Raw genomic sequence first — 11,751 nt, forward strand, 5'->3', positions numbered from 1 at the left:
GAACTTCGCCCACATCCTTCTGTATTGACCAGATCACAGCGCCGAAAGGAGCCGGTAATGCGAAGCGCGAACATGGGAGGGGCAGGTGAGCACGCGTCTCCACGTCTCCTCTAGACTGACCGTCGCGCGCATGCCTATCCGCAAAGCTATACGCGCTTTTGCAGGTAACCTTGGAGCATCTTGGAAGTTAGCTGTGGCGGGTGTAAAGGTTGTGAGCCGAGATGGCTGGTCGCCTTGCGGGTGCTGTCTTCCCGCGCGCCTATACTCTATCTCAGTAGGCCCTTGTAGCACAGTGGACTCCTTTGCCATTAGGTAGGCTGAGTACCCCTCAAGATGTGTTCTTTCGCGCCGCGTCGCGTGCTCAGTGTCTGCCTTACCATCCTTTCCACCTATGTTCCAAGCTTAGTGTATTAACAAAAGAACTGTTTTGCCGTTGTAAACATAAGGTTTGTTTATATGAATGCGGCGGCATGGCTTCACTTCCTCTGCACGCTTTCTCCGCAGTTCCTTGCAGCCGCCTTAGCCAGTAGTAAGGGCGGACGCCCTTATAATTGTTTACCCGCACTGCATCGTCTGCTCGGCGCCTATTTGGCGTTTGCACACCACCGACATCACGTGCCATACTAAAGCGTAATAGTAAATTAATGAGGCAGTGAACAATTGGGTCTTTATAGCGTTTCGCATCGTCAGCGCATCACCGGTGCTAATGCTGTGGCGCCATCTGCTAACTGCAAATCAAACCACTTTTACGGTTCGGAGCCACCTACGTCGTCCTAGCAGCGTCCAAGTGCCACAGACCCCGTCAACGAGGCGCAGACGTCGGACCAAATTCCAAAGCCGACTTATTAGCTTCCGAAAATAATCCCACGAAAGCAAGGACAATTAAGAATGGGCCCTCTGGTGCGCCAGCGAACTCCGGTTGCTGTCCAAAGACCGAGTCAGAGCCCAGAGTTGTCAAAACACAACAAAAAGTTGTCGCAGTTTCACATGAAAGGCGAAGCATCAATTGCGATAGCAAATTTGTAGAGAGCTATACGGAGCTTTATCAGCTGTATAAACTTGCACATGCAGCAGCACCGGCAACACGCAGAACTGTTGTCGACGCCATCGGCGTTTTGCCTGCGTTCGCACAAAATGCGTGCGGCGTTGGTGACTGTTGCCGGAGCCTCTGATATAAATTGGCACTTGGTGCCGCAGCTAGACGTCGCCTCCCTCCCCCCCCCCCCCCCCCCCACGGCCTTTCGCGTGTCGGAAGAAGGCGCGTTTGCTCTACATATATGGTGATTGTAAAAGAGGAAAGAGACGCCTACTTGTGCAGCCCTTAAGGGAGCACGGCGCAGAACGCGCGTTTGTTCTCCGCCGTGCGTTCACTCCCCGTGAAAGCGCGCGTCCCTCGCGCCCTTTCACTCGCACATACAGCGTTCGGCGCGCGGCGACGATTTCATCTCCATTGACGTCATACGGAACCTCACGGCGACGGCGACGCCGACGGCAGAAATCTACTTTGGAGTGTCCATATAATTGCTATCGCAATAAAATATGTTCTTCACACAAGGCAGTTACACACACCCGTGCACACTTAGGCAAGACACAACACAATTCAGATGGGTATTCACAAAACACAGTGAAATAATTAACGACAAGCACTAAGAGTCCAACACGTAAAGTACAAAATGAAAAGGAACAGTAAGTGTCCAATCGTATTCACCCGTGTTGGTCTTGTCAGACGATCTCGGCGTAGCTCGGGGCAAATCTCGAAGAAGGAACTTCTTCCGGAAATTCAGACGCTCGATGAACTCGTCGACTAGCTTGCCGGGGAATCCCCTTGTTCCGCAGACGCTCGGTCTTCACGTTACATCGCTTCACCGGTGAGGACTGAACTCTCGATGATTCTCGCACGGCGGTTATATAGCTGCCACAGGCGTTCTCGAACCTTCCTATCGGAGTCGTGATCCCGTAGCATGGCCCAAGCCTGGGAATCTTCTCGCCTTTTCTCGTACCTTCTACCGCCGCCGTCGTAGCGTCGTCAAAGGGGGGGGGGTTGATGACTCATCCTGTTGGCGCACGCTCACGCTGTAGCAACCTCTCCCGACTCGCCGGGTGAGGTGGTGGTAAGTGGTTCTTGAGGGAAAGGGAAAGGTTGGCGCTATCTTCTGCAGCCCTTGAGGGAGCACGGTGTCCCGGCGCGCGCGTGTGCTCTCTCTCTCTCCGGTTAGCGTCGCTTCGTCGATGCTTTTCTAGACGTCTAGGCGCCGTTGTTCGCGTTGCTGTTTAGGCGTATGCGCTCTCCCCCTCGTTGAAGTTGCCGCAGGGCCGGCGTGTTCTTTCGCTGGCTTGCGTGACACGCGGCGCGTGCTTGCATTACGCGCTCTTTTGTGACACCAAGCAAACAGGTGATGTGAATAATAACAACAAATCAAACTTAATTATTTGCCTTCAGCGTGAGACGAGACTAAGCGATGATGAATTTGACCATTTATTCCTTGCTGTCAGGGCAAATAGCATGTAACAAGCATGAATTCGGATCAAAGTGGGCAGTCTGGGCTCTAAGGGCGCTGCTACGTTCAATTCAATTCAATTTCAATTTCAATTCAATTTTATTCACAACACACACATACAAAGTTGTGTTGAAGGCTCCCCTGGCAAAAAAGCTGTAAGCATACAGCTTGACGAGGCCAGGGGGGCCAATAATCGGCAGCAGTGTCAGTGCATTAGTAATAGCATTAAATGACAATACATGACGCATCAACAAAACCCTCTACCAATATTATAAGCAACAGTCACAACAATGAATACCTACACTATAAGCACATACATACAATATATGCAAATACATGCACTACATACTAGATGCACTAATAACACATGCAAGTAATACTCGTGTATAAGACGAGATAAATACAGTGTATCAATAAAATTCATCAAATACAAACATATTGCGCAATCGCAATATGTTGCTACGTAATACGTGGTCGCCAGGGTATACGGCATGCATACGTAAAGGGCCTAATACGCCACGTGTCGCTGTAACGTATCATGCACCAAGCCAAAGACAAAATTCCTTAATCCCACCAATAATCAAAGGTAAAGCCCGGAATTAGACTCCGCTGCATAAGGATACTGCCAGTGCCTATGTGCATCTCGTACGTTCAGCAGTGCTGCAAATTACTTCTGAGATAGAGTATTTAGTGTTGGAGGTCGCGTAATCTCAAGTTATGGAGACCAGTTGAAGCGAGAGGCAGCACGGAGCGTCCGCCTTCCTCTATTCATCACGCTATTCATCACGCTATTCATCACGCCCTGCACCGTTGTGACAGCGATTGTTCGCGGTCATCAAGTGAGAAATGTTCATGTTTGCCTGTGCGTGTCTTTTCCTTCTTTAATGCGAAGCATCCTTTAGCTCCTTCGAGGCACTTCGAGGTAGATTCCTGTCTTGCATGGCTTCAGGGGCGGTATTATGTAACAGTCTACCTAGTGGAATGTCCATTTCGGCGACCGTTGATTCGCTGCTGCTTGACGTGCAGGAAGGTGCCAGCCAGTCTCCTTCCTGCACGTCAAGCAGCAGCGAATCAACGGTCGCCGAAATGGACAGTCCACTAGGTAGACTCTTACAGAATACCGCCCCAGGCCTCTTTGATAAAACAAATCCCAGTGTCCGATGCTGGGATTGAACCTCGAACCCTGGCATGGATTCCTGCAGTGCGTTGAATCAAAATAATTTTCTAGCGATAGCTACATTACGCCAAGTTTTCGCCTCTTCGCCGTCGCCGCACTTTGAGCCGTGGCCGCACTGTGACGTCACACCACGGCCCTCGATTGTCCAGCAACGCGGCTCGTCGCGGTCGCCGCGCGGCGACTGCTCCTGCCGTTGGTAAAATCCCTATATAAGAAAAGTACCGCCATCTACTCTTTCCTCCGTCGTCTCCTCTCCTAAAGCGCGTGCTTTTTTCTTCATTTTTTGCTTCCGAAAGCAAGTCGACGGTGGCGGCATTAGAAAGTCCACGTTGAAACTTTCAAGCCGGGCGCGCGCCGCCGCCGGCAACTGCGGCTGCGCAGAGGACTGTCAACATGGCTCTGATGCGGAAAAAAAAAAACTAAATATAAAGAAGTGAAAGCGCGCGCTATCATCGTCCAATAGGAGATACAGGAGAGAGCGAAGCGGCGTTGATCAAAGGATGGTGGTACTTTTCTTATATAGGGATTTTAGCCGTTGGTCGTTCGCTGCGACCTCTGTATGACGTCACACTCCGCGCTACGCAGCTGTGATAAGCGGGAGTATAGACGGTTTCATTGTTTACAAACAAACCTCGTTGGCCGCTGATTGGTTGCCCCATCGGAACTTCCGACAGAAGAGCTAGAAGCACTTCCGGCTATGTTGTTTGAAGGCATGAGCGACATGAGGCTGGCGTGTCGATGTTTGCACCGCTTGGTGGAATCTGTGATGAACTGATTTTATAGCGTGAATATTGTCGAGATGACGTGCGACTACTTTAAGGCGCTTAGCACCGAAGCAAAAGATCGGTATCGCCAAAAGCCGATGTTTAGAGGCAGAGAGCTGCCCGATCCGCTGGACGATGATGTGCGATTTTCGTTTTCGCCGGGCTCCAAACACCTTCCCTCAGTTACAACCCCGGAGCAACAAGCGCAGCATCTTAGTGAGGACATGCAATGAACGCAGACTGTTGTGTTCAAGGCAGGTAATGGGACTGCCGAAAACTAGAAAAACTTTAATGGCACTTTTTCTTCTTTCTGGGGTTTTACGTGCCAAAACCAGTTCTGATTATGAGGCTCGTCGTAGTGGAGGGTTCCGGATTAATTTTGATCACCTGGTGTTCTTTTACGTGCCCTACAACACAAGCACACGGGCGTTTTTGCATTTCGCAATGGCATCTTTATTGCTGCAAGATGGAGTATGAAATGGTAAGCTGTGCATGTGTACATGCACATGTTTTCTGCGTCATAAGCCTTATTTCTGCTTTTCAATATGCCTTCACAAATAACTGTAGATTCTCAAAAGTCATTCAGTGCAAGAAGCCTAGGCCGACTGAAATAGGACTAACCCAAATGCTCACGAATTTACCACACTTCTAACAACATGAAACCTGTAGTGTTGGGCACGAGATTGCAATCGATAATTGGCCTCCGTTAATTCGTAAATGCTTTTAGAATGTGGCCGAAACTTCCTACATGCATGCACGGAAATCGCTAACTTTTCTGGGATTCTGCTCTGCGATACCGATACGAATGCGCACATGCCGCCGCGGTGGCTCAGCGGTTATGGTGCCGGGTTGCTGACCCTAAAGACGCCGTTTGGGCCCGGCCGTCGCATTTCGATCGAGGCGAAATGCTAGAGGTCCGCGTACTGTGCGATGTCAGTGCACGTTAAAGAACCACAGGTGGTCGAAATTATCCGGAGCCCTCCACTGCGGCGTCCATCATAGCCTGAGTCGCTTTGGGACGTTAAACATGATAAACCAATGCGCACATGTACCTAGGTAGTAAAGCTGCAGAAGTGCACTTGTGCCCCAGATACGAAAAACATTAAAATAAAACGGCGGCAGCATGGCACCCGCTAAACAATAATTTTAACTCATGTTCGTAGCATGGCGATCCACGCCGAGGCAAGAAACTGGACGAGCGGGCAAACTCGGGGTGAGAGTCGAGCTGCTCTCGCGTGAGTAACACGGCATACGGCCAGAACAATCGTGCAGTAGCACTTTTATTATTCAGCATTATAGCAGTCCGGCTACTCCACGTAGTAACGTACCTTGGATGAAGTGAGCAGAGCAAATCTGGGAGCTCTTGGTAGGCTCCCAGATTTGAAAAACACCGTTGACGAGTAAACGTAATGAAAATAGTCGATGCTCCAAGAGCTACTCGCCGTCACGCAACACACTAAAATGCCACAAGTCGCACTTATATCGATATACTCGAAAAATAACACAGAATATGCGTAGGACGAGCGCGCGAGCGAACAAATACCAGCAAAAACGAGCAAAAGTAACGGCTACCGTAAGTTTCCCAAGGGCGCCGGATGCCGGCGCCCAGCGTTGCCAGAGCGCGGTGGCGCGGGATGAAACCGTCTATTGACCCTTTTCGCGGCGATCCCGTGGGCGCTGCCATGTTTGATCACGTGGTGACGCGTCCATTGCTTGCCTCAACTGCCTCCGTTGCCTCCTTGTTTACAATGGAAGTGTATGACGCCGGCCCGGCTTTCTGTTTTCGGAGATATCGTAGACGGTGACTAGGTGGACTGACACGAAGCTTTGATCACAGCTTCAGAGAACATGCAAAAGCGCTTTCGGAGCTCATTAAGCTACGTCCAAACGGCGCAAGCAGCGTATATGGTGCTTGTTTTAAAAGCGGGGCTAAATATGTATTCCAAGCTATCTAAGCTTTCCGATTATGAATTCAGTCAGGATTAGTGTGTTTTGCTCTTTGTTCTTTATTCGGCAAATATTTTGAAGCAGTGGCTAGTCAGTTTCTGACTCCGTGAAGAGCTACCGCTTCGATCCTGCGGCAGGTGTGCCCAACAACGCCTCAACAGGCAGAGCCGCAGGCTGCCCCGCCGTAAGTGCCGGCTCACCGGCTGTTGTCGTCGGCTCTACCGAAGACGGTGGGACAGCGCTTCGGGCCCTTCGTCTTGGACCTGCCCTGCCTGGGAACGCCGTCCACGCTTCCCTTGGCGAAAATAACATGCCCGGCACTTCTTCGACTCCTCAGCCACCAAGGTATGCCGTCGATGCTTCCTTGGTGGTAGAACCGGCTGCCACGACTACCACAACGACCGCACTATCCGTGGACACCGGCCCTGGTACCCCGGGCAGCTGGACAAGCAGCCCGGCGGAGATGAGGCACCGCGATTTCCAGCAGCCAGCGGGAATAGCCCGGCAAACCACTGCTCTTGCTGTGACCCACCGCCAGGTGGCCTCCGAGCTTACGCATTCCAGAAGAGCCGTTCAACCCATAACACCTGTTGGCGGAAGCGAAGTTCGAGTTCACGAGCGACGGCCGTCTACGCCTCTGAACATCGCGGGTCCGTCGAGCTGCGATGATGGGGAGCTACCGGTCCGCAACCGTGATCTGTCTATGGATTGCGCAGACGATAAACTTCTGGACCCGCCGGAGCCACACCTCGGGATTTCGCAGCAACCGTTGGCTGAACGTTCGAGCATTCGCTACGCACTGAGTGAGGTCTCACGAAAGGATGCCCAGGCGGCTGGCATCGCTGAGACCATAATTATCAAAGACCTCATCGTGCCGCCTAAATGTCCCCATCATACGAACAAGATACCACAGACTAAAGCGTAGAAACAGCTGTTCCCTGGTTCAAGCGCGGAAAATATCGTGGGCTCTGACCAGGCATCGCTTTTGACTCCGCCTTCGGACATAGATGACTCGGCAGCAGTCGGCATATTGTGGAGCTTCGCCGATTCGAGTGCATTGGCGAGCCTTGACCCGTCACCGGCAACGTCTCGAAGAGGCACACGATGGTTGAGCACAGCATTTCGCTGTGTGCATGGCGCATCAGTGCGGCCAGCCACTGTGCAGTGTGCCGTGCTTTGCCAATGCGACCTGAGCGCAACACTCAGTGCCGACCCCCAGAAAAGCTGGTTGCGCACAGGACGGCCCTAACGATGACGACTCCCATTCCCAAGTCATGTCGATTATAGATGGGCATTGCCAGCACGCTCTCCCAATCACCTGAGCTATCTTCGGCAGCGTGGCCGAGTGTAATGAAGAGAATGACTCACGGAGGCTCCCGCGCTCGGACTGCGGGCGCGGGCAAGAGAGAGGAAGACGAAGCAGAAGTAAACCAGGCGTTCTGGCGGAAGGCCGATTGTCTATGCTTCCATTCATTACAATATATATATATATATCGTCATCATACTAGCTATATCATACTAGGTATATATCATCATATAATAGAGCTATATATTATATATATATATATATATATATATATATATATATATATATATATATATATATAGCTCTTGAAAGCAACGCTGCGCTCGTTTGAAACGATTCGAGGTTTATATTCACTGTCCATAATAAAGCCACTGACCAGAGTACTTACGCTCATACGTGGCACGAGCGCTATTTCTCGTAGAAACATATAGTGCACCTGTCCGCGCATTCTTGCTTTCTTTCTTTCGCCTCATTGTTGTTGGCCTTCACATGCCCATTAGATTTATACAGGATGTCCCGGCTAACTTTAGCCAGAGTTTAAAGATATGCCGATGCACTCTAAGACTACGCAACCAAACGCATATTGCTGACTATTGCATGGAGTAAGTCACACTTTTTTATGTTCTGCTTAATTGCGCAATTAGTCAAGATTAATTAACCAACTTCTGAAGCAACAAAGTTGGGTAAAAATTTCGAATTAGAAAGTTGTAGGATGCTTTGCACAACGTCCAATTAAACAGTTTCTAACTGCAGATGACCGCGAAATACAAAAAAGAAAAAAATACCACGTGACATGCCCGCTTGCGCGCCGTGATTGCAGTGCTCCCAAACAATCCGAGTACAAGCATTGTAGTCTAGTAGTTTGTACTCGGAAAGTTTGGGAGAACCGCAATCACGAGGGGGCCAGAGAGGCTGTCTCCCGCCTCTCTGACCGCCGTTCACCCCATCAAGGACTCAATAAAAGTTTTATCTCTTCCTAGTACCAACGGCCACAGCATTTAGCCGGGTGTGCTGTAGCTTAAAATGCGACAGGGCAACCGTTATCGCAGCCCAAGCGATAACGGTTGCTGGCGTAAACCGCAGAGCCAACGCCTGCGCTACTGCCCTGTCGCTACTGGCACACACACAGTCACCCAAGTTAGCATCAAATTGGTTCATTGGAGACTAGGGGCGGTATTCTGTAAGAGTCTACCTAGTGGACTGTCCATTTCGGCGACCGTTGATTCGCTGCTGCTTGACGTGCAGGAAGGAGACTGGCTGGCACCTTCCTGCACATCAAGCAGCAGCCAATCAGCGACAGCCTTGTAATGGACAGTCCACTAGGTAGACTCTTACAGAATACCGCCCCACCACAGACTGAGTGGCATTTCCCCGTGCTCCAAGTCAGCGTCAAAGAGTTGCTTGATCCCATTCCTATACTTCCTATACCCATTCCAGCATCTACACTGCCCCTTGTCACCGTGAAAAATGTTCGTTGAAGGGCGGAACGTATGTACACGTTGCCACATACTCAGTGATCTAAGTTGGTCCGGTGGCTCGTTTCCAATCATGTTATCTCTCTCTTTTTCTCTCTATCAGCAGCCGGATGCACTACTCATTCAAGCATTAACTACCCAGTGACTCCGGTAGGTGGAAAAATGGTTAGATAGAAGCATACATAGATAGATGCATAGATATGTACATATATAGAAAGATACATTATAATGAGGTTTATTGTAACAAATGAGTAGCCACTGGTAGGAGGCCAAAAACACAAGAGTCCAAGCGCTAGCGCTAACTTTGGAGCCACGCGTTCGCGATGCCGCCGACTGTGCTGCTAGTAAGGCTTCAGTTGCTCAACGTACATAATGTCACGGCCATGGCAACGCTGATCTGAAGCAGGTGTCAATGGCTCGATGAGATAGTTCACAAGTGACAAGAGACAAGTGAAGGGATGAGAGGTTACAAGTGACAAGTGCGTCTGAGAAAACGGTAGGGGACATCGTACTTCGAAACAAATTCGTAAGAGAGGCCAGGACTATGGGAGGACACCACCAGCCATACCAGGAAGTCAGCTGAGACATCAGGTGTGGGGTGGTCTTCAAGAGCATTTTTCTGGCATTGCTGGTCCCGAGACGGGAACATGCAGGCTAGTTGACGACACTCTTCAGCGCGCCTTGCAGCTTCAGACCCGGGGACGCATTCTGAGACATCTGGATGGTATGGCAGAGTGATGTCGATGGTATGAGATGGCTGACAAGCATAAAGAAAAAAATAGAAAGACCAGTAGTAGACTGTGTTGCGGTGTTTCATGCATATACGAAGAAGGGAAGAACCTGGTCCCAATTAGCGTGATTGGGTGTGACGTACATGGCGAGCATGTCCCCGAGATTACGATTGAAACGTTCTGTAAGGCCGTTAGGTTGGAGATGATACGCTGTGCTGGTATAGTGGACAATGTGACATTCAGCAAGAAGGGCTTGCACGACGCCAGACAGAAAGGCAGGCCTCGGTAGCTGAAGATTTCTCTGGGGTTTTCATGACGCAGGATGTAGTTTTGAAGAAGAAAGGAGGCATCGTCGTGCGCAGTGCCGGCTTCTAGAGCGGCTGTTTCGGTATATGTCGTCAAGTGGCCCACCGCGACAATAACCCAACGGTTGCAGCTGCAGTAAGTGGTCACGGACTGCTGAGGTCCACACCAACGTGGTCGAATGGGCAAGCGGGACAGGGGAGAGGTTGCGTGGGACCAGTTGGATGATGCGGTGGTAGTTTGCGGCGAACGCACTCCATGCACGAGTGAACAAATTTGCCAACGAAATTGAACATGCCACGCTAGTAATAACCACTGGCGCAGACGCTCGTAAGTTTTTGAAACTCCAGTGTGAGCGCACTGCGTATCGATGTGGAAGGAAGCGCAGATTTCTAAGCGCGAAGGTCTTATATTGACGAGCCGCCATTCAAGACTGTCAGGCGTGTAACCACGCCTGTAAAGGAGCTGATTCCGTACGGCGAAATGAGAAGTCTGAAGGCAAAGCGCATGAGGTACCGAGAGACTGAGCAGCCCAGAGATGAAGTCTATGAGGTGGGTGGTCCAGGAGTCACGTCACTGCTCGGTAGCAATGGTTTGAACCTCGATCGAGGAGAACGCGGGGCCAAAAAGTAGAAAGCTCGTCAGTGGAGTGACACGGTAGGGGAGAGTGGTACAGAACGTCTGCATCAGAGTGCTTGCGTCCGGATCTGTGTACCATACGTATGTCATAGTCTTCAATTTGAAGAGGCCAGCGAACAATACGGCAACACGGGTCTTTCAAGGAGGAAAGCCAACAAAGTGCGTGGCGGTCTGTAACCACGTCAAAAAGGCGGCCGCAGAGGTAACGTCGGAACTTGCCGAGTGCCGACACGATGCGAAGGCACTCCTTTTCTGTGACGTTGTAGTTGGATTCGTCTTTGGTCAGTTTGCGGCTGGCATATGCGACGACGTATTCGGCGTGTTCATGTGTACCTTGCGCAAGAACGGCGCCGAGGCCAGCGCCGCTAGTGTCCTGTATGGACCTCTATCGGTGTGTGACGGTCAAACTTGCGCAAAATTGGAGGCAATGTTGTAATACGACGAAGGGTGGTAAAAGCGGCGTCGCACTCTGAGGATCACGACGACAGGTCGCCGGAACTCGCCCCAAGGAGTTCAACGAGGAGTTATAAGATTGTTATGTTCTGGGGTTTTTACGTGTCAAAACCAAGATCTGATTATGAGGCACGCCATAGTGGGGAACTCCGGAATAATTTTGACTCCCTGGGGTTCTTTAACGTGCACCTAAATTTAAGTACGCAGGTGCTTTTGCGTTTCGCCCCCATCGAGATGTGGCTGCCGCGGTCACGATTTGATCCCGCAACCTCGTGCTTAGCAGCGCAACACCAAATCCACTAAGCAACCACGGCGGGTACGATATGATTGTCCCGAAGCTGCGAAAAAACGTCGGAAATAGGAACAGACTCAGGCGAGGCCTTCGCAGTTTCCGCATGTTCGTGGGCTTCGGAAACTCGGTGACGGCACGAAGCTTCTCAGGGTCAGAAAGAATTGCA

General features: G+C 50.7%; 1 protein-coding gene across 2 annotated transcripts in view; it reads left to right on the forward strand.

The window, feature by feature from the left end:
- Positions 1-11,751, forward strand: part of LOC125947789 (sulfotransferase ssu-1-like) — a 69,239-nt gene that overhangs the window by 6,701 nt on the left and 50,787 nt on the right. Inside the window, exons 1-2 of one of the 2 annotated variants that reach the window (XM_049673131.1) lie at positions 9,114-9,180; positions 9,271-9,317. The exons of the other annotated variant lie outside the window; for it this stretch is intronic. The gene's annotated coding sequence lies outside the window, so the exon portion shown is untranslated. Of the gene's footprint in view, positions 1-9,113; positions 9,181-9,270; positions 9,318-11,751 lie in introns of those variants that run through there. 2 annotated transcript variants of the gene reach the window in all.

The sequence above is a fragment of the Dermacentor silvarum genome, chromosome 8 (assembly GCF_013339745.2).
Source record: "Dermacentor silvarum isolate Dsil-2018 chromosome 8, BIME_Dsil_1.4, whole genome shotgun sequence".
Lineage (NCBI taxonomy): Eukaryota > Metazoa > Arthropoda > Arachnida > Ixodida > Ixodidae > Dermacentor > Dermacentor silvarum.